Raw genomic sequence first — 23,134 nt, forward strand, 5'->3', positions numbered from 1 at the left:
AAGAATTTTCAGTTATAAAAAAAAAATGGAGTGAACCTTTATTTTTTTCCTCTAATTTATTACGCTTGATTACGCAGCTGGAATGGGAAGGTAGCTGCTGTTTGTAGTTAAATAACTCCTCACAATTTCTTAAAGAAATGATCTTCAAAGCTTTAATGGGTCAGTGGCTCAAGTACAAAGGAAAGATTGATTTTCATACTCCCACTCTTTGTTCCCAAAGTTTAAAACAGACACGTTCTGGTAAATTAGTTTGTCTATGTTATTAATGGAAGAACTTATTAAACTCCCATAAATACATGGTGGTATCTTACTTACAACACAGAATGCATTTGCTTTGAAAAAAATACATGTCTAAAAGTAAACAGGGGTGTAATATTTTTATTTGATTTCAGAAATGCCTCAAAAGGCAGAAAGCTGGAGAATTGGGGGTTTGCAAAATATATTAGGTATGCATAATGATGAATGGTACAAAGAGCGTAGGCTTGAGTCGATAGAAAATATGTTATTTGTGTTTAATGAAAAGCATTCACGTACTGGGTAAGTGGCAATGCTGTGGGGAGAACAACTACTTTAAGCAAGAAATATTGTCTGGGTGAAATACTTCTTTTATGCAGGGCTCATGTGCACGTTCCTTGGCTGAGCTGAGGGAGGTTTCTCTGCTAGTGCAGGAGTGATCCTGGGGTCAGGGCACGCTTCAATATTGGCAGAAAAAAGAGTTGCTGGGAGAAAGTTTATTCAGCTCCACGCAGGGAGCAGCATTGTTGTTACACAAGGGGGGTGAAGGGGCTCCTCAGCTGAGGTGAATTGCCAGAGCCTCTCTGCAGCAGCTGAGGGTCTGCTCCAGGTCCGTGTCTTCTCCTACACAAGCGGAGACACTTCTGATATATTCTCATGGCCTCTGAGGTCACCTGTTTTCCCCAATGATCTGCCTGTCTGCAGAAGGATGTCTTGCCACACTTAATTACCTTCTCTTTCTCTCATCCCAAGGCGAGTATTTAGAATAACCCCCACTACCTCAACCATTCACAGGGAAGGACAGGCCCTCGGAAATGTTCCCAGCTGACCCCATCAACAGCTACAGGGGTGGGCGCTGGTTAACCAGAACTTCCCTACCAGGGCTGTTATCAACGGCAACCCATCCTCTGAATCTGAGCTGGGTCTGGGAGGTAGCGGGTGAGGGCAGGGTCTGGCCAGCATCAGAGCCCACGGGCAAGGACCACACTGTCCCAGAACACCCCTACCTGGACACTCAGGGGAAGAAGGGCCGAGGTGACATTTTCCATTCCAGTCGGCTGTTTCCTTCAAATGTAAAAGCTTCACAGAAGTGATTTACACAGCCACCGTGAAATGTCAGATTGGAGCATTCCTAGAAAGTCTTTCATGCTCAGAGGTATTTTATTTTCTAAAAGGCATTTTGTTTCAATCACTATGTATTGGGCATTCAAATTTAAATAAAAAAAAAAGAAAAGAAAGGTAAAAGTTTTAACAAATGTGATGAACTGGTCAAAACGTTTGAATCTCCTACTCCCTGTCTACATGCTCCTTCCTCTCTCTTTGCATTTGTGGCAAATTTCCACATTTGAACATTTGTGGCAAATGTTCTGAATTGGTTCTGGAAAAGAAATGAAAACAAGACTCCCTCCACTTCTTTAGTAGGATAATCTGTGGTTCTCTTGGTGTGACTGGTCCCAGTGAGATGGTTCTTTCAGAGACACGACAATTTCTCATCACCTCTCTGGTATGTTGTTGTTACCAGAAAGGACTGAGAGGGGGATTCTGCCCTGAAGTAAGAATAATGAAACAAAAGAAACGAGTATGTGCTCTATGGCAGCTCAGGTGAGAGCATATCTACTATGTTCTCTATTTCTTGTCACGTTGGACCTTAGAATACTCATCAAAATACTTGTTCTGCTGCGTGATTATATCTGTTCTTTGTAAAGCACTCCCTACAGGAAAACACATCCTGTGTACCAGGGACTGAGTGTCTCATTGCTTTCCAGTGCATTATAGCTGAAAGTGATTGCATTTCTTTGCAACCAATAATTGGAAGATTGATAGAGAAGCTTGCTCCTTTTGGAGCTAGGTTCCTTCATACTCCAAGCCTCCACTTATTTATTCATGACTAGCTTTATATTAGTTTCTTTTTCTTTAAACATTGTTGTCTATTTCATCCTGTAGTGGTGCAGGCAACAATACCTTCAACTTCACATTTTCCAAAGCTGGGCAAGGAAAAAATTGTCATCTTCTCTCATGCAGGGAAGTATCTTTGCAACCCATCCCTGACCCATTCCATCTTGAATTGGTGTTTCTTAGGCAAGGAGGCCTGATGGCTCTACCTTTGATAGCTGTCCATCCATTATATACAATTTGTTACTTGGGTGGGAACGGATCTTGGTTGGGTAAGGGGACCATGACAGCACAGGTGAGTAGGCCACTGAAAATACTACCCTCTTGAGTTAGTTTTAGCAATAAGTCTGAACAACACCTCAGGGACTTTGACAGGACAGGATACAGGCTCCAAACTAATCTTTAGGACGTTTCAAAAACACAGATCTTCATGTCATTGGGCTTGAGGGATCCAAAATCTGATCTCCGCCTGGGCTCATTTCTAGTTAACATGAATTATACCAAGAGCTATACTACCTTTATAAAGAGGAAGGAAAAACAACATGGAAAAATTGTTGGCTGCAAATACCGCAAAAAAATTTCTAAAATGATAGGAGCTGCCTGCACTAATAATACTGAAATATATGCACAAATCCAGCATTTTTACTGCAAAACATGTGCAACTAAAAACATCTCATTGCTGCTTGTTAGGACAGTAAGAAACAGAAATTTGCAAGCATAGTTATCAAGCAATCTTTCACAATACTATTGACTGCAAAAACTTGTAAATGGAGACTGGAGCTCATGTCATTGCACACAATCATGTGACAGCAAGCAAACTCCTATGTCTGCTCAGGACTACAGACTGGGGAGGACCATGCTACTTTCTGAAGGAATGATGACAAGATACTTCATACCATTCAGCTTATCAGAACTTCCCACTGAAGTGAGTCTATTGAAATTTCTGATGAAGACATGACAAACAGGTGTCTCTTTCACGCCCTAACACATACCTAGAACAGCTCTTGAACACCTTCTGCTTCGTTTAGCTCCCTGGACAACACCAGGACATCACACATGTGAGTGCAGAGCTGCAGTGTGGCGTGTTTGCGTGCAGTTGTACAAGGAACCCTGTGCAGGTGCTCAGCAGCAGCAAAGAGAGCTGGGTTAAGTGTTGTATGAGTTTTTCCTGACTAGTGACTACATTGGCTCCAGCCTGTGCGCTGGAATCTGGTGGCCTTATCTTCAGGTGGCCTTCTCAGGCAGAACATCCTGATTCGCGAGCACTCAGTATCGTTGAAGAAAGGGAGGGCAATGACAAGCTCAGGAGGGCAATATGTGCAGGAAATCAGTCACCAGTCTGCTCTTCCAGCACCTTCAGCTTCCAGGGGATTTTTTCCAGCTGCCCAGAAGTGGAGTGCCACACCACGCCTCCTCCCTTCACCGCTCAGCCCCTCTCCCACTCTGCTGAGCCGGGGCGGTGTTTTTGCAGCCTCCAGGGAGCTGTCTGTTTTGTTTCACCAACCATTTGCAGCATCTGCTTTGTCTCTGCTAATTTGTGGAGCACGCAGGGTGCAAACAGCTTCAGGGGGTGCAGGTCCCCAGGCACCGAGGCTCTCCCAGGAAAACCCATGCAGGACAGGAACCAGGAGGGCTTCTCTCCCTTCTGCTCCCAAGATTTTAGTGGTAAAGTGAGAGCCTGTTGCTTGGTTCTGGCATTCACAGCACCGTGCTTTGCTGCGTGGGCACTGTCTGAAGGAGCTGTGGGTAGATGGAAAAGGAGAGGAAAATCTTGCTGGAGCATTTTCACCTTTTTACCAACAGAGGGATTTGAGAGCCTTTCTTCATCTGCAGTCTCTGGCAATGGTGTATTCGTAGAGGAAGGATGTGTGTGTACAGTAAAAATGGCCCTGTGGATGCTGTGTCGTGTTCAGCCAATGGTTTTACATATGGCACATTTTCCAGAAGACGCTCACTGAAACGCAGGCTATGAAATCCCTTCCAAGGCATCAGAGAGATGGGTCTGCTGCTGGGATGGAACAATCATCTGCTTAACAGCTCAGAGCTGCACGCACGCCAATTTGGGTCAGGAAGTCAAAAATAACACAACACCAGATTGAATTTAAATTGTGTGGGGCTTATAAGTAAGCAGAATATTATTATGATGCCTGGGTTAATATTTTTCCTCTTTTGTAGAGCACTGTGGGATCATTAATGTACATAAGTGGTTAGGCAGGCATTGGTTTTATATCTCATCTGTAAGGAAAAGCTTCCAAAAAGGCATTGGCTTTTAACTGCGGGCTCTGCAGAGAGATAAGAGCGCTGGTTGTGGACTCCCCAGCCCTGTGCTTATAACACAGGAGGTTTCCCCTGATGACTGCACAGCCCAGGCTCTTCCACCCCATGTTCCTCGTCTCACCCACCCTCGTGCTCACTTCTAATCCGTTCGTTTCTCCTAAGGTGTGTTTATTGTCTCCCAAGTATTTAAAAAAGGCAATAATCAGCCAGCTTTCTCACTGGCTTTCCTCCGTGCCGGAGCAATAGCTTTATTAACGCCCGGGCTGCAAGGCTCCGTGCGCACGTGTGCTTGTGAGCACGCCTGTGCATGTGTGCGCAGCTCTGGCAAGATTACAGCCGGAGATGGGCTGACTACAGGCTACATCCTATTTAGGCTTCTGCAAAGATTAAAAAGAGAAATCTCGCTTTTGTCTTTGAAGCACGAATGGCTGCTGAGCTTTCAGCAGTCTGCAAACTGCAGCAATTCCTCTGAAAAATAACAGCAACTTTTAAATTAATGATTTACTGTTAAAACAAGGGATAAGAAAAATAACGTCGCTATCTCCACTCCCTTCTCCTCCTTCATCCAGCTGAACTGTACATGGATATTGGATCCCTTTTGTTGGCAGAAATTCTAGTAATCTCTAAAGGACGTGCTTTTTCTGCCTTCTCAGGCTACCTCACTGAAGAGAATTCCAAAGATTTCTGGAAAAGCTTTTTAATGCAGGCAGCAGAGCTCCCCCCTCATGCCCCTTCCCCCCGGTATCATTATAATTTACAAGATTTGTATGACCATGTAACTACTTTGTGATTACATGGAAAATACCTTCCAAATACGCAATAATCGCAAGTTAATGTAGATTACTTAGTAAATACATTTGAAGTAAGAAAATAGTTCAAAGATTAATTATCCCATAACTTGCAATATTTAAATTATTTTCTCCCAAATGTACAAATATATTTATACTGACTTCAAGGCTGGCGGGGAAGGGGTTATGATGGTTCTGATCTGAGGGGAAAAAATGAAATTTGACAGGCATGGATTATTTAAAGCATGCAGATGTGAGCCATATAACCATTACACTTTGATGCAAATCATAGAGGAAAGCACAGGAGGGATGGCCTGTACAGAGAAGTAGTGGACAAAGTTAGGATTTCCTGCCATTGACTTGAAATTTAAACAAATAATCATTTAATGGCAGTGCAGCATTACATTCCTTGTTGCATGCATTAATGTCAGCATCTGGGAACAACATTTTGACAATTCTATTAAAATGCTTCACCATTCCCTATCTAACACCTGTTAGCTCTAATTTTCTTTCCTGAGACGTACATCAGTAGACAGTGTAGATTCCAAATCATTTATCACTTTTAAAGTGCTTCCATATGAGCTTTTTGGGGGGCTTATCTTGGCCTTTGGAAAACCTTTTCTGAATGTATTAAAATTCAGTACTTAGAGGGGGAAAAAAGTGTAGACATCAATGTTTCATAGCATTCATGTCTGGTAATTATTAGCCTAAATTATGGCTCGCACATGACTTGACAAAGTGGACCATGCATTTAAAAAAGCTGCTCGATAGACATGCACTACTCAATATGTTCCACGTTATTGAGATGTCAGTCAGTAATCATAAAGCAAACACCCCTCACTGAAAAGACCCTGCTAAGAGGGCTACGAGGCCTGGGGGACTACCTAAAAATGTCAGAAATGCTACAGTCTAAATGAATGACATCAGCAAGAGAACATGTGTTTAAAAACACATGCAATTAGCTAATGCAATAAAATGCAAATCCTGGAACAGAGCAGTCCCGAGGAGCCCTACCTGGTAAGGAGCGCCTGAAAGCAAAACGGACCAAAACCTTCTGCTCTGGAGAGCTAGAAAATGTACATGGATCTCTGAGAAAATGTGGGAAATGTGAAAAATTGTTGCGTTGGGGTTTTTATAGCCGTGCACTATGGAAAGAGCAAGAAACGCGTTATATTCTTTATCTGCATGTACATAATAGGCTTGCTTATCATTATGTGCGTTAAATCATTCCCTGTGTTTCTCCTATCATGCAAAACAAGGTGCGCTGTGAATTAATGCACTGTTTGTAATCTCTCACCTTTTACAATGCTGACCATAAGTTAATCAGCTTGCGCAGAGATGAGTGTTATGTACAGTATTTTAGAAGTATTTGCCTTTGCAATGCAATATCCTTACACAAGAGATAAGGCCTAACCTCCTCCCACTAAGGTATCCGGGCATTTTGCTGATGGTTTGGGTGGGTAAAATATCGGGTCCACAAGGCATTATCTACACCAAGAGCCCTGCTGCGATTGCGCAGTGTGATGTGGTGGAGAATAACCTGGGTGCTTAAGCTTGTGCTGATTTTTTATTTTATTTTTTTTAATAAAATCTTGCTTTTATTGCCCGACGCTGAAATTTGTGCAGAAGTCAACCACTAAAAACTTTGGGTATCTTCTGAGCCAGCTGAAAACCTGGACATCATCTCCACACATTTTTTTAAGGGCATGTGATTCCAAACAAATAACACAAAACAAATCCCACAAACCAGCTGGCAAGCAGTATAAATGTATAAATCTGTGGACAGTTTAAAAATGTCCATCAGCACACAGATACACACCTTTAATTTCACACGTCTGCTGTTTACTAAATAACATTTCAGCACAGTTTTCATCTTATAAGGAAAGTGTTTGAAACTTGGAATAAGTGCACTTAATTAAAGGAAGGCTGTGAAAATGTGCACTAATCTGATATGACTAATAGCAAAGTGCATGAAATTGCTAATTAGAATTTCATTAAAGGTGCTGCTTTATCAGACTGCGAATATCACAACCTTTAAAATTCTTTCAGGAAAGCTTAATTCCTTTTCAAACAGAAATATTCTTTAAAGACATTTGATTTGTTCTGAAGGAATTTGTAGCTTAGGCTGAAACATAAAATGTTGCCAATATTCCACGGGAGTAATATTTGAATAAAAATATGTATCAGGTAATTTCTTTCATCAGTCAGATGAATAATTTTTTGGGGGGAAAATATTATTGTTCAAATAATGCAATCAGCTAAGAAAAATAAAGTTTAATCTTTAGATTATTTCAAACATGATTTGTTTTTATGCTTATACTGTAATATTTGATATGCTTTTGGTTTAAAGGAGGAAAGAAATAAAAAGCTTGCTTCAAAAGTAATGTATGAACAATAAAAATTATGGTTTATAAATGCAGTTTTATAAAAAGACGTAAGGAAATTAATTGTCTACCTTTATTTCAAAAAAATCCATCCAAAACTAATATTTCTTGTGAAGCATTTTTTAACATATTAAACAGAAATTATAATAAAAGAATAAAATCTGTATTTTTAAGGTATTGTTGGAGGAAAACCCAAACTTTGCACAAATGCCTATTAATCTATATTTGGCTAAAATATTATTTCATTTTACCTTCTTTTTTACCCTCTGCTAAGTCTTAAAGCTTACTGTGCAGGTTTTTTTTTTTTCCCTTGCCTCTCTTGTTTGACGAAGGACTTTCTGTCATCGGGTTTGTTGTTAATTTTGGAAGCACGCTCTGGTGTTTGTGATGTTGCCTGCAGCCCAGCCTCTGCCCTCCCCAGCCACCCGCTCCATCTGCATCTGTCCCCGCAGCGGGCGGCGAAGCCCCCTGCTCCCAGAGCGAGTTGTGCTGGCCGAGGAGCTGCTCCTGGCCAAATCTGAGGAACCCCAGGGAAACGCTGTTCTCCAGGGCCTGCTGCTAAACCCCTCATCCAGGGCAGGTCCCCGGGCTGGCAGAGGACTTTCAATCAGGGCCGCGGTGAATTCCCACTTGCAGATTGTGCTCGCGACAAAATTCTCATTTGCTCGGGTGTCAAATCCTGCTACGCTCTGCGCTGCAATTTTTGGCCTGCTTAGCAGTCAGCAGTTTTGCTTGCATAAGCAGAGCAGGGGTGGGACTGCGTACCTTTGCTCTTTTTGAATAGCAATGCTTGATCAAACAATGCAAGTTCACCAGCACAGGTAACTAATATTGGGCTCTCGGTGAAACTAAAGATGATTGAAGCAGCTGATGTTTGTGGGTAGTGAAAAATATCCATCCTGGCTCCACATTTGTGGACTGCAATTATTGTTATTAATACTAGGAAAAAAAAAAAAAAGAAAAAAAAGTACTTTTGCTGGAATTAAGTATTCAGAGCACATTTTTAGAAACTCAAATTAAAAACTAATCAATGCAAATTTACATGACAAAAAGATTCTTGGAAATGGATAAAGTGTGAACAGAAGAATCTTTACTTAGGAGATAGTATATTGTTACTTTGAGCATTTTTTAAAATCACATGTCAATTACAGTTTGGTGTGATTTCAGCTCTTGTTATAGGTATTTTCTTGCCAGTAGGTATTTTATCAGTTGGACAAAGCAGCACATAAAAGTCATTTCAGCTTTCTTCATAAATATGCCAACTTTCTTTATGTACATTTGCTTTCTACAATAAATACATTGATAAAAAATCAGTCTAGACTTAACTAAATGAAAATTATGCTTATTAAATCTAATGTCTGGTGTCAAAAGTGAGGTGTCAATCTTACCTATCTCACTTCTAAGCAAGGCAAACAAAGCTGCTAATTATAATATTTAAGTTTAAATATAGAATTATTGTTCAAATATAGAAAACAATGGTGTGGTTGTTCTTTCTACAGCTATATGATTAAGACTACTTATGTCTCATTTTATGCAAAATAAATGACACATGATTGTGATTTAATTCCCACTAAGTAAATGTCTGCAGGGATTTATGACAAGAAAAGCAATAACAATCCATACCTTGTTACTTGTCAATAACCGCATTCAGAACAGTGGGGAGCAGTTAAAAATAAATAATTGTTCAGAAAAAAAAACATGCATATGCGAAAGGAGTAGCGCACAATAATTTACGTCACGTTAATCTAAGGCTGCTGGATGTAATGCTGTGACTGGTATAAATTAAACGAGTTCTGTACTATCCTGCCCTGTTTTGTTCTCCCTTATATTACACCACTGCTCCCATCGCCGTGTCTGGGAACACGATTAGTGCCCTCCATAAATATTACGAGCTGCATTTAGTAAACTGTTTGCTGAGTAAAGATAAGACGCTGACATTTACAATTTTGTTATTCAGAAATGAGGAGATGGATGCGTTTTGGTGCAGAGAACACCAAGGGCGTGCAGGCTCTCACCCCCCCTCCCTGTGCTTCCCTGCCTGCGGCGTGGTGTGGAGGGGCCGGGGAGGAGCGAGGGGCTGGCCTCCTCTGTGATGCTCTCTTGCTTTGCACCATATCGTGTAATTATGGGAAAGTCTCCAGGTATCACCATGCATTTAAGGGGATCGGGCTGCTTGATTGGTGTGTGGGTGCAGCACCTGGGCTGTGTCCCAAGCACTGCACCAGGACGCAGCAGGGTGCTGTCGTGCACGGTGCAGCTTCCCTGCACCAGCCGTTGACTTCAGGCTGATTTTCTGGGTGGTGTTAAAAGCCATACGACTGCTATCTGAGTTCTTCACACCAGTACTGATTGTAGAGCACAAAGTGAGGGTTGGGTTGTCTTCAAGTCGAAAAGGAGAACTTGTTGACTCTAATGGGTTGTAGGTGCAGGAATGATGCTGAATTGTGGTCGGGCTAAAGAAGCCAGATTTGCCTGCAGAATTTACAGAGTCTGACTGAATGTCCTCTGCTCAGCTCCAAGGAATGCCTGCACTCGGGTGCTCTCATGGACACCAACATTTGTAGCTCTGTACAGCTACACCCAGCAATGCTGAGGAACTTTGTTCCTTTGCTGTATCTATGCAGTGATGGAAGAAATCTCCAATACACGTACATGACACAGAGGAGCAGATGGTCTGAGACACTAACACCGATGTTGAGTCAGTGGCTGGATCAGACAAATTCTGATTCTCAAGCAGCCCAGTCTCCCCCCAGATAGACTCCACTCCTCTCCAAATAGCTTTCCTCCTACTTGGTGAGGGTGTATATTTCCTAGTAGCTGTACCATTGACTTCAAAAGCTGTATCCCCTTTCAGCAGGGAGTGCTCTGCTCTCTTTTCAGGGTGATGACTCCCACAGGGCATGGGACTTGTACTGGGAAAGGCAGCCCTTTGGTCCAAGGCCAATCCCCTTTTTAAAATGAAAATCCATCTTCAATATAAAGTCAAGACCACAAACATAATTTTCAAGTCCGAAACTATAAAGAAAAAAACATCTACTGAAAATATTGTAGAATAATTTTCCAGGGCCTCTGTCCAGCTTATTATACTCTGAAAAGTGTCTGTTTTGGTGTTGCTGAGTAAGTTAATTCATCATTGTGAAGTTTCATGTAATTTTGAGATACATATTGCATTATGATCTCAAAACGGTGACCATCACAAGGTCCAAGAAAGTGATATTTGGTTGAGCCTCATCTCTTAAAATAAATGCAAATGTGGCTTTTAATGGGAGCTGCTCACCTTTTGAAGGCCTGATAGATTTCATTCCTATGCTTCACTAAAAGGCCAGTCAGAAAAGATCAGAGATTTCTTGTTCTTCCCTGCAGCGGCAGAAACATTAAATCTGCTAATTACGTTTATAGTGAGCCAATATTCCTACATCTATTGTTAGAAGCCATAGCCAGTAGCACAGGACTGGAGAAGCAAGGAGCAAGAAGAAATAAGCAGGATCAACCACAGGCTTTGCGAGGCCTCATGGATTATTCTTAATTCTTTTGAAAATTTTGCCTTTTTTTTTTTCTTTATCCTATATTTTCTTTTTCACTCTCCCTCTGCACCTTGTCTTAGATTTGCTCCTTTGTCTCCTTCTGTTTCTCTCATTCTTGCTTTTGTGATTTCTTCCATGTCACCTACTGCCTTTGTTTGACTGTCTCAGAACTGCTGGTTTCCTCTTGTGCAAATCCAATGTGCTTTGTTTTTTCCTCTTCCATAGTACTTGCACACGAAAGTTTCCTTCCTTACATAAACCTCTGCATGAATACCTACTGAAACTCATAAAAATATCAATGATGCTCTATCCCACTGAAGGAGTCAATTCTGTTATTGCCTTTGGACATCTAAGAACAAACCTACTGTGTGTATACTGTGGCTACTGTGTGTATAAAATAGTGTTTTTAGAAGAAAGCATAAGAGAAAAGGACTTATTTTCCCCAGCTTTTGCTGCATATAGCTTGAAACTCCAGCCCTGAACACAAATTGCCAGAATCTGGATTGTTTTATCCTAACCTTTATAGGTAATCCTGAAAGCCTACCTAATCAATTGAAGATCATAAAATATTAGACTTAATACTGCAAAGTGCTGCTTTATAATTCACATAACAAGCTCCTAAATAATTCAAATAGCAAACATATCCTGCTACTCAGAGATGGGAGGTTGTTTAGATCAGCTGGAGAATGTCAACACATGCCGCATCTCATGGATCTACCGCATTTCAGGAACCCTATTAAGTTAATTGCTGGTTTCTGACAGCAGAGAGCATGCTGGGAGCAGGGTGATCTTTATTAGCCTTTCGGGCATTTACAAGCATCAGCCATTTTGCCCCTACTCATATATACCAGGCACAGCATGGAGAATGTAAATCAGATCACGAGACAAGAAATGGTGTTGGCACCACCTTTGCATTGGATTCATTGGTGTGTGTGTGTGAATTAAAATAAAGGTTCTAATGTCAATTGTTTGCCTGCTACATTTTACAATAAGGCCATATACATATATATTATAAAAGTCTAATAGGAACAATCAAGTAATTACATCATTTTGCACTGCATATGTAATGCACATAAAAAGGTAATCAAACTGTGGTGCCTCACACCTTAATGAAAGTACTTTGAAGGCTATAAATAGACAAGAAGCTTCAGAATAAATTCACAACACAGTACACTTTTCATTAGGTACCTGCCTTGTAGTACTGATGTGCACAGGTGCTCTTTGTTCTTATACATGCTTTAGACCAATGTTTTGATTTCTAAATACCCCAAACACACTTTTGTTCAACATTTTCATTCTCTGTCTCTATTTTTTGGCTACCCACTGATTTCAAAGAGTCCTAGAAGAGAAAGAGGAGGGGGAATATGAAAGAGTCTCTCAAATCATTTGAGATGAAGTTCTACCCCTCAATTCCAGGCCTGATCCAAACCCCCTTTAAGTCATTTAAGGGGTTTGAAGATACTTTTGTGGTCTTTGGCTGACACTTATAGCTTTATTAATTCTACATATTATGGACCACCCAGTTTTCAGCTGGTGTGGCAGTTTCAGCATATTCAATCTAGCTGAAGATCTTATTTGGTTACAAATATAGAATGCAAAATAAAGGGAAGAGAAAATATTTAGCTGCATACATCAGTAAATATTTCTATTATCATTAAAACGGTATCCCTTAATCACAGAATTGTCAATACAGAGTTGCATTCAACTGTGTTGTAAATATGATGCAAAGCCAGAAATCAGCTAGTGTAAGAATTTAAATACAATAACTAACAAGTCAGTCCACTATAGGCATGAAGAAGCATCTCTTTTTGCCTCCTCTGGACTCATCACAGATTCACAGTCTAATTTTTGCAGGACTCCACAGAGCTTTGTATTTCATGGCTTATCTCTTCATTAGCCACCACAACTGTGGCCAGCGTTGTTGCACAAACACTACAAACACATTTCAGGCACAGCTGATATTCTTTGGAGTTGAAACTACACATCTGAGGTGTATGAAGAATTCTAAATTGCATATGATAGCTCCCAAATTGACTTGCTTCATTTAATTAAAAAAGTAATTTTAAGAATGAGCTAATTGACCAAAAAAAGTATGACTCCTCTTTTGTGTGCATGTGTATGTATATATGTACACATCTGGATAAGCATGTGTTCTATATTGCTTTGAAAGTTGCTAAGTGTGGAAACCGTAAGTGGCTAACTGAATTTTGCAGTTCTCTGAAGACGGACAGGACCGTTGTGAAGATAGGACCAGTACATTCTGCTGCTTCTGATACATTTGAAAGCCATGGTTTCACATCACTGCATAAAACAGAACACTTCTTACCTCTCCATGCAAAATATGGGATTTTTGAGATGCACACAAATTCGTCTTGAACCCATGAGTCTAGGACCTCTCCAATCATTAGAAATAGGAATATAGAAGTGTTACTTGCTGCTCTATCATCAGGCATTGAATAAATGCAAAGGTGAAGGCATCCCAACAAGCTACATCCCCAATCCCTTGGCAGTTCAGTCTAACATATATTTTACTAATTGAAACCTTTTCTTGTGGAGATCGTGGTTGAAAGGTACTATAATAATGCTCTATGTGGAAACATCTCTTTAAAAAAAAAACACAAAATCCATCAAGTACTTTCATGCCCCTAAGTGGGTACTTGAGAACTGAGCAGCAGATTTAAAATTGATACTGAAGAGCCTCTCTCAGGCACTGGGCATGTATGAAATGGGTAAAACATTTTATAAACCCTCTTTAATAGGGAGTCAGTAAATGGCCGAAGGCTGTGGCTTCCAGCCTGCTGCCATTCGAAAGATGGGTGACAAGGTAAAGTATTGCATGTTCCCTTCTGCAGTTTCTTTATCCACTGTGGATAACACAAAAAATCAGTCTAGTACCATGCATGAGCTGCAGCCATGTTTGATGTTTCATGAAGGATTCAACCGTGCATACTTTGCTGGAGGAAAAATGTGTGCTATTCATCACATCGGCTGTCTCTTTTCCAGGGCTGCCAACAATAACGTTATGCAGCGTTACAGAGCAACATGACAGATCGCTGGGTCTCGTGCCAGTAAGCGATCTCTGATAGCACTGAGAACTAAATATAAAATCAGGAACTGGAGAGGTGCAGAAATTGTGAATCGTTTGGACTGCTTCATGGTTTACTAGAAAGTAGAGAGCTCTGAAATGTCAGCTTTAAGAAAACTTGGACTGCGGAATCTAAAATATTAGGCACCCAGCAGAGGTTTTATACAGCAGTTTCCCCTAATCTCAAAAACATCTGTTCATTTTTAAAAGTAAATCTGTACACAGTTTACATTTCAAGGAGGGTCAGATTCCATTCTCCAATTTCCTTTTTGTGTGTGTGCGTGTGTATCATTTATTGTATTCACAATCAGCGTGGTTTTTATCCCCACTTACTTTTTCCTCCTAGTGTTGCCTATCCCCTTGAAATAAAGCTGGCTCATTTTCCAATCAAGTCATGTTTGAATGAAAATGATTCCACAAGTGTCAGCATGTGATATTCCCCTCTTTGTGCAAAATTAGGAACACCCCGAGCAATGAAAAAAAAATAGAAAACAAAACAAAACAAAACAAAACAAAAAAAACACCAAAAACCCCTCAAACCTTCTGGAGACAGGGAAGGGATTTTCCTTGTACTCAGAAGTAGCAGGACTTCCAGGGCATATCACCGATTGATTACCCATTCAGCGTATTTTGTTTCCTTTCATAGCACAAATAAGATTTATGACAATTTAGAGCTGAGATGAAGTTTTGAAGCTTCATTTGATATTTCAGCTTCAAAGAAGGAAGGCCTCCAGAACAGAAGCACTGGGCTCTTACCACACAGAATTGATTTTTCTGGAGGCAGTGCTGCCATTCACTGCCTTGACTGGAGGCCCTTTTTCTAGGAAAGCCTTCCCAGTAATTCAAGGGCTGGCAGTGAGCACAAGGAGATGTTCCCTCCTAAGTTTCTTTCTTTTCTCTTAACCATTGGTGCTGGTGTCCAGATTGCCCAAGGCACCAAGGATTTGTTTTTGAGCAAATTTTCAAAGCAGTCAGTCTGGTTGCATGATAGCTGTAAGATTGGCTCATCCAGTTTCAGTTTAAGCCGCAACAAACAAACAACAAAAAAAGCAGGCCAATCGCAATCCACTGATGATCAAAATACCTTTTCCTCACAGTGACACAGCAGCTCAACACAGCGGAGAGAAAACCACAACCTGTTTACACAGGCTTTCTGTTTTTAGAGCACTTGGTGAGTGATGCTGCAGAATTACTGCCAGTCCAGGTACCCAGACCCCGTGGGCAGTGCTGGAGAGGATCCCAGGTATGCTGGGAAATGAACAGAAACCAGATCTTTGCATGAGAAGTCACTTAGTTTATTTGTTTTCAGATTATTCTTTATTGCTACTTTCTAGTGAGTCAGTTATTGTGGAAGCTAATGTTTTGCTTGAAGAATTAGAGGTAATTTTGAATAGCAAGACAGAACCTTAAACTAGATTGCTCTGTGCATCTGGTGTTGAGAGCTGACCTGTCCTGTTAAGTAAACATTGTTGAATTATGGTTCGTAATGACATTTGTGGCTTTATTTCTTTTTAGAAATTATAGCAATCTTGCCTGGAGCTCATCAGCTTCTGAATCACCATGGCTAGATCCAAGTCTGCTAGAGTGGATCACACCCTTTGGGCCTGGTGCAGTCAGACATGGTTGATTTTGGTTGTCATTGCTATGTTTGGCTCTACAAGCCAAATGTGTGTCTTTGTAAGTACACTGAAAGTCAGCCGAGACTGACTTTGCAGTTCAAAGGCAAAGTCCCTTGACCATTATGGGAACAAGTCCTGTTGAGCACTTCCCTTCTCACTGTCAGTCCGTGGGTCCCAGCAGATGTGAATCCAGGTTTGTTGCAGCTGGACTTTGACAAATGTGTAAGATGTTGTATGTGATAGCAAGGAGATGTACAAGTAAGTATAATCTTCTCACTCCTGGCATTTCTAACCACTTTGTCTTTCTTGTTCTTCCAGCAGCCTTCTTGTTAAGCAATATGAGGCAAAGGACAGAGCTTGTAAATATTTGCCTGCAGGAACTTTAGAGATGTAGGGACAAATGATAAGAATGTTCAGTCTTTAGGGAAATGCCTGAGGTCTTTCAGGACTTTAATGTTTATCCCCAGAAGCTTTTTGGAGACAGGACAAAAATATTTGTCAGTATTGAATGAATCAAATGCTGCAAAACACTCCAGAAAAATAGGTCTTTTATCTGCTTTTTACCTGAAGAGAAGGAGGGGACACCCAAGGAAAATGACTAGTTAGTTGGTTACTTATTTATTTATTTAATCTAAACTTTGATCCAGCTCAAAGGCCATGGTGAATGACTGCAGTAAAACGGATGATCTTTTGTGTTTCATGTGGCAGTTCTGATGCCTGGTGGAAAACGCAGAGGTTTAGTATTCTCTGCTAGTTCCAGGAGCGTGGAATAATGTTCCCTATTGCAAATTTGATCAGGCTGACTGTGAGGAACCATAACACTGGCAACCAGGAATTGGCAATTCAGAAAAAAAATATATATATATATATCAAGTGATCTTTTTTGTTGTTCTGCTGATAGGACTATTGCCTATTTCAGAGCAGATAACTAATTACTTCATGCAAGAAGATATTTTCAGTGATAAACCTTTTATTATGTTGGTGGACACATATATGACACGGAGTCAAAAGAATGTATCCTGGTTGTCGTTTATATTATTTCTGTGGACTGAATGTGTCTATCAAGGTCATGAGACTGAAAAGCAAAATACAGGCACACTCTTGAACCCTGAAAATGTCTTTTCTTGTTTACATTCAGAGTATTCAGATTGGTATAGTATTGGATAATATTTTAAGATTAAAAGAAAAAAAATCCTGTAAAGAAAAAGAGGGCCTTGTCTAATGCTGAAATTTTCCTTGGGCAAAGATAATTTTGGAGAAATGTCCTCATGAAAGAATTTAGATGAAATATTTCTACTTACAATTATCAAACCCTTGTTGCGGACATACAGTATTGTCAATGGAAAAAAAAAGGAAAAAAAAAGGTGGCAATTATCTAAATGCAAGCTAGAAGAAAATACGACATTTAAAAATGCTTCTTAATTTGAAACTTCTATTTTTGTGTGTGTTTTGGTAGGCTGATAATGAGAGATCTGGATTAAGACAGGTTTTGCAAAATCAAACCTAGATTAGAAAGGTTGATGAGACCAATGTGAAACCATCTCAGTTTGCTCAAAACTTTTATCTGTTTCCCTCTTCAACTCTAAACTTTCGTGGATGAGATAAAATAGAAACTGAATCCAAACAAGGCGGTTTTGCAAAAGCTCCTCAGCTCTCCTCTAAAAATAAGATTAAAGAAATCCTCTAGGCTGCTGGAAATGACTTTATCTTGTTACATTGCAAACCTCATTCCCCTACTTTAAATCTTCTTCTCTCTTACTAAAGATAACTAATATGGATGCTGAGAACCATTGTATTCTGTTGACATCTTTAAACATAAAGCAAGCTATCAATATCTGGCTTTTGAGGGGTCTCTCTACTACTATTCTCAAGTACAAAAGTTTATAGTCATATCATTACGAGAGAGACACATTTCTACACATGCTAATGGAATTTACTTTTGTGAATCTTATTGAGGAACCTGGGACACGGAGGATGTTATTGTACTATGACTTATGCTGGTGTAACACCCCTGACTTCAGCAGAATTATGTGTGATTTACTCTGTGCTATCCTAGAGTAGACATGGGTCCTGTGGCATTGTGATAGGAAACGAACCGGAAACAAAATTCTGTGTATCTATTTAAGATCATTTATTCTAAAGAGATATGTTACTTAAAATTGCAAATATTAGAAAAGTATTTTACAATGTGATTTTTCTGGAGCCATATTAACTTTTACTTGAGATGAACTTAGTGTGGCACATCTAGACATTTGTCTGAACGTGTCCTGCATGTTTTTCATAGGAATTCTTGTTTTTAAAATAGTAGTAATGCTAGCAGTTTGCATAAAGCTGTCAATATGCAGGATTTGTGGCAGAGAAGTATCTGGGAGGAGGAGGGAGGAGGCATATTCTTTTCTCTAGATTTGTAAATACCTGAGATCAGATTCTGGCTTAGCATCCCTTCTCCAGCAAGAACCTACTGAAAACATTGACTTACACAATAGTTTAATAAGGATCAACTAAAATTACCTAGCTCTCCGAGTACTTTCCCTGATGATGTTTTTCTTCACTTTTATTTAGCGTGGTGTGATGAGTCCATTTCACTGACACCCTGTGGGCCAAGTGCATCCCTGTTGTAACAAGATCTCTCACATTTAGAGAATTACTTGGGGATGAATGTGGTCTCTTGTGTTTGCAATAAGTATAATACAGACACTAAACTGTGGATTATCATTTCCTAGTGGGAGATCTGTGTCTTGTGATGAGATTAAGAGGATGCAGCTGTGAAAGGGACCAGTTTGGCTACGTTGCCCTAAAAATTTAACTAGAGTAACTATGGGTTGTGAAAAACTGGCTATGTGCTGTGTTCAAGAATAAGCTCCCACATAAAATCCTCGCAAAGCATGTGCAAAGCTCCTTTGTGGTAAAACAGAGCTGTTTTGACTAGCCATATATGTTTCCTGTGTAAATCCGCCACATCCTGGTCTATAGCTCACTTGCATATCAAGTTTTCATGTGAGTCAGATTCCCAAGGCATCTTTGCAGAATAATAAAGTCATACATGACCGTGTAAACGATACCCCTGAAAAAGCCCCTTAGTCTTCTTTTCAAAGTTATTTCCAAAACCAGATTTACACATTCCATTTTCAAAAGCTGCTCAGATAATTGCCAAAACAAGAACGCTCCACTACACTCATCTCTAATTAGTAAAATCTGACTTTTGTCTTCCTGTGACAATAGCTTTGTGTGTCTCTGAGAGAAGGGGAGATTTATAGGATATTGGTGATATTTATTTTGAGATGACATTTTTTCATCACTGTAATATAACAGAATTAAAGGTGGTATTTCTGTTCATTTAAATCATAATTTGTGCATTCCTTTTATCATTACAATCCCAGAGAATGTGGAAGATACAAAATCAGTATAACACATTAGCAATAGATAATACAGTCTAAATAAACATAATAAGCTTTCCTATGTGTCTCTAGACCAAACCTTATCTAAAAATACCCTAATGAAGCTGAACCATCCAATTACTCGTTTCTTGGAGGAACCCCTTATTAATGACATTGCAGTGAGGGAAAAACATTAATTATTGGACACAGTGGGATCTTTTACATTCTGTCTAGTCTGGACAGCACCAATTAATACAACAATAATTATCAGCTACCATGGCAGGTTCGCTGAGCAGAGCTCCTATCTGCTGATTGGGTGGGGAATGTGGGACAGCTCTTGGGGTGCGCGGATTTCACATACTTAGGCCTCTTTTATTTTTTCCATTGCTATGTGAAAACTGAGTCCTGCAGATATTGAAGCAGGTGGATTGCTGTATTCAGGCAGGGGCTGCTCCTGTGAGAAGGAAAGCACAGGTACCATCATGTGAGAAATGCCATTTTCTTTTCCATTGCACGCCCACCTGCTGTCTGACTTTCTGTCATTTGAGATTTAACATGATCACTCAGTTGATAAGGTGAGTATGACAGTGCAGGCTTTTAAAGCTGTCTGTTTGCTTGCTCTCCTGTCCGCTCTCCAGCTACCTTAAAATGACAGTTTACAAATGCAGAAGCAAATGTTGACATGATTTATTGCCAGCACTATTGCTACAGTCTTGAAGGTGGAATACCTATTCTTGATCAAATTCGACCTGAGGCAAGCATCAAGTATGGGAAACTTTGTCTCTAAGGGTTCAAGTCTGCAAAAGTTGTAAGTGAATGACGAGAGGAGGAACAATGGAAAGTGTTAGACAACCTGAATAACAGGCGTTACTACTCCTCTGCCTATAATAATAATAATTCACCTTTTATCCATTGAAGATAAAAGGACACAATGTGGGAAAATTAAGCTGTATAGACATCTTGGGGATATCTCATCTGAGATCACATACCACTTCTTTCTTGTGGTTATCATGATTTTATCAGAGGCACTTTGAAGTCTATATAGCCTTATATCTCAGTTATCTACATTTCATCCTGTATGTATTTATTGCAGATGGGCCTAAGCTGCTAAATTCAGATCCAAATCCAGATTCTGATTTTGAACTCCCTAAGGTCCGTAGCTAGCTTGAAGCTAGGGCTTTGGGTTGGAATCATCTCTATTTATGGGTAAGAAAAAGCGGCTTAATATATGCTCTCCCAGACTACATAGCTCTATATATGTGCACACCAAGGTGCTCTCTCGCTCATGCATAAATCCAGGAAAAACAGAACATGGCTATGTAATTAAAAGCTGCCTACACTGTTATTCATATTTTAAAGAGGGATGAATTTATAAACGAGCTGTAGCTTTGACATTCCTTGATTTCTGAGCGTTGTGCTGTACAACCCTAACAAGCTTTAACCATGTTTTAAATGAGGGACTCCAGTGCAGACACCCCCAGCTCACCCTTGTGCACAGGTAAATGTGATGGATAAGCAGTATATTTCAAAAATCTTAGTGCACCGGAGTCTGTGTTCCTGTGTTACCTGTAGCCCTTGACTCCAGCAGCAAGCGAGTGATGCCACAGATGTAAATAGGGTTATAAAAAAACAGGCTGCCACTTTATTTAAAACTCGAGAGGGATTCCCGGGAGGAATTCGCGTCCCATTCACAGGGAGAGGACACCAAAGAGGTGCACCAGAAACAAACTTCCCTTGTTCTGAGACAAGGCTGTGTAGGATAAGCAAGCCCTCTGCATCTAAAGGGAACCAGAAGTGCTGCTAGCTTTTGCATAATACTGATGTGCTAATTAGGGCACTGATATCCTCAGAGGGCAAGCTCAAATCTGATGATATGTACAAAACACACACTCTCACACACACACACAGAGAAGCAAAACAGAGTCAGACGGGCAGTGCAAGCAGAAATCAAGAGAAAAACAGCTACAGAAATAGTGTAAAAAATGCACTTCTGAGAGATCAGGTGGCATTCCTTTGTCAGCAAGCTGGCCGGATATACAGAGGCACTCTTCCATCCAAACATTTCTATTTGTTTGGCAACTCCAGTGTGCTGCACAGGGACAGTCCAGACTTGCTCTGTCTTTTTGTTCTTCTCCATACACTTGATTGAATGATAACATATTAAGCATGCAATAGCTCTCAGAAAGACTTTACAGCGGTATCAGGATGTTATCAGTGGCAGTTGTTCTGTGATTTGAAGCATTTTGTACTAGCATCTCTTTTCCCCACTCTTCCATATCACTTGGGCTTCCTAAACCTAACAAGGCGATAAAATGCTCTCCACTAGGGATAATCCATTTTCCCAATATAACTTAATTCCTTAAAGCTTCACATCTGGAAGAGACTTCCAGAAACTACATCTCAGCACCAGGGAGCTGGCATTTCCAGCTCTGAAATACCATTCCTTGAAAATAAAAACCCTTTGTCTGGCTAAAGACATACTGTGTCTGGAAATGTTGAGGAAAAGGCATTTCCACATCAAATGTTTATTCCTGATTATAAATATCCTGCTAAAATTAATGAGTACAAAGAGAATAATACTGAAACTGGGTAGGCATCATTATACTCTAGACCCAAATAGGTATTTCTTGCTTAAATAAAGCCTTCTAAATTAGCATCATAAGTATGATGTAACACTTCTGCTTGCAATAAATTGTAAGAAGTGTCAATTTTAAAATTATCGTTAAGTCTTGTTGCAACACATTTCATCATCTGAAAAATACAGGAATGCCACAGAGAGACAGTCAGTTTTACAGGAAATCTTAAAAAAAAAATAAATAAAAATCGCCGGTAGCATCTCCTAACAGTTCCACTTAAACTCTGCAAAAGTTTTCTTGACCTCCACTATCACTTTTCAGATTATGGAGAAGCAAGTGACTGAGGGGCAGGCTCCTAAAATCACGTACTTTACTAGCACTCAGAGCATTCCTTAATTTGCAGAAGCCAGTCACCATCCTCAGTGTAAGATGTGCTTCTTTCTTCCCCATCAAAATGCTCCAAGCCAATGTTCCTCGGGCTTTTTAGTCCAAATCTTGCTTTAATCCATGAAGGACATCATACTCCAGAAGGCAGAGGGAGAGGAAGGAGAAAGGAAGGATCAGAGGGGAAGCAGAACAAGTCTGGATGAAGGGAGGGAGCTGTGTCATACCTCATTTGCTGGTCATAGGGCACCAGAGGTTGAGAAGCATTAATAGAAGTTATCCCTCAGCACATGCAGGCTGTAAAAACTATAAAAAGAGTGTGTCAGGGAACACTGTTTAGTAGCATCATCACCATGGGATGATTTAACACTATGGGATTTCTTAGTGCATATTCTGCCAGCACCATTAGCTTGCCATGCCAAGATAGTGAAGATAACCCACGTTCACATACTTTCCTTTGGTCCACAGTTAGAAATTAGATTCTTTGACAGTCCGGAAATGCTGTTCTGATAAGCATCCACATATTTTTAATTCTCTTCCTTTGATCTCCCAAGCAATCCAACCGTTTCCCAAAGATCTGCCTTCAGACCTCTAGCTCCCACACAGCTGTTATTTTCAGCAATCTATTAAAAAAAAAAAAAAAAGGCAAAAAAAAAAGCTCCTACATGGATTAAAATTATAATCTAGAAAATTAATAAAATCCTAGAGAATCATTTAAAATTGGAGAGGAGAAAGTTGTAATCAAATCTTTTCTAAAAAGTGAAAATGGTCTGATGTAAATTTTTTAATGAAAATGTCTATTCTTTGTATAATGTTAAGCTTTTCAATTTTTAGACTATTCATTTACATCAGGCATCTAGTGACCTGTCTCATGGCTGACACACTGGCTTCATTAGCAGCTCTGAAGCAGAGGTAGCTCAGAGAGAAACCAACTTACAGCAAAAACAGACTCTGAGGCAGGGACAGAAGTGAAGAAATTGGCTTCATCCAGTT

This window comes from Anser anser (genome assembly GCF_964211835.1).
Source record: "Anser anser genome assembly, chromosome: 7".
NCBI lineage: Eukaryota > Metazoa > Chordata > Aves > Anseriformes > Anatidae > Anser > Anser anser.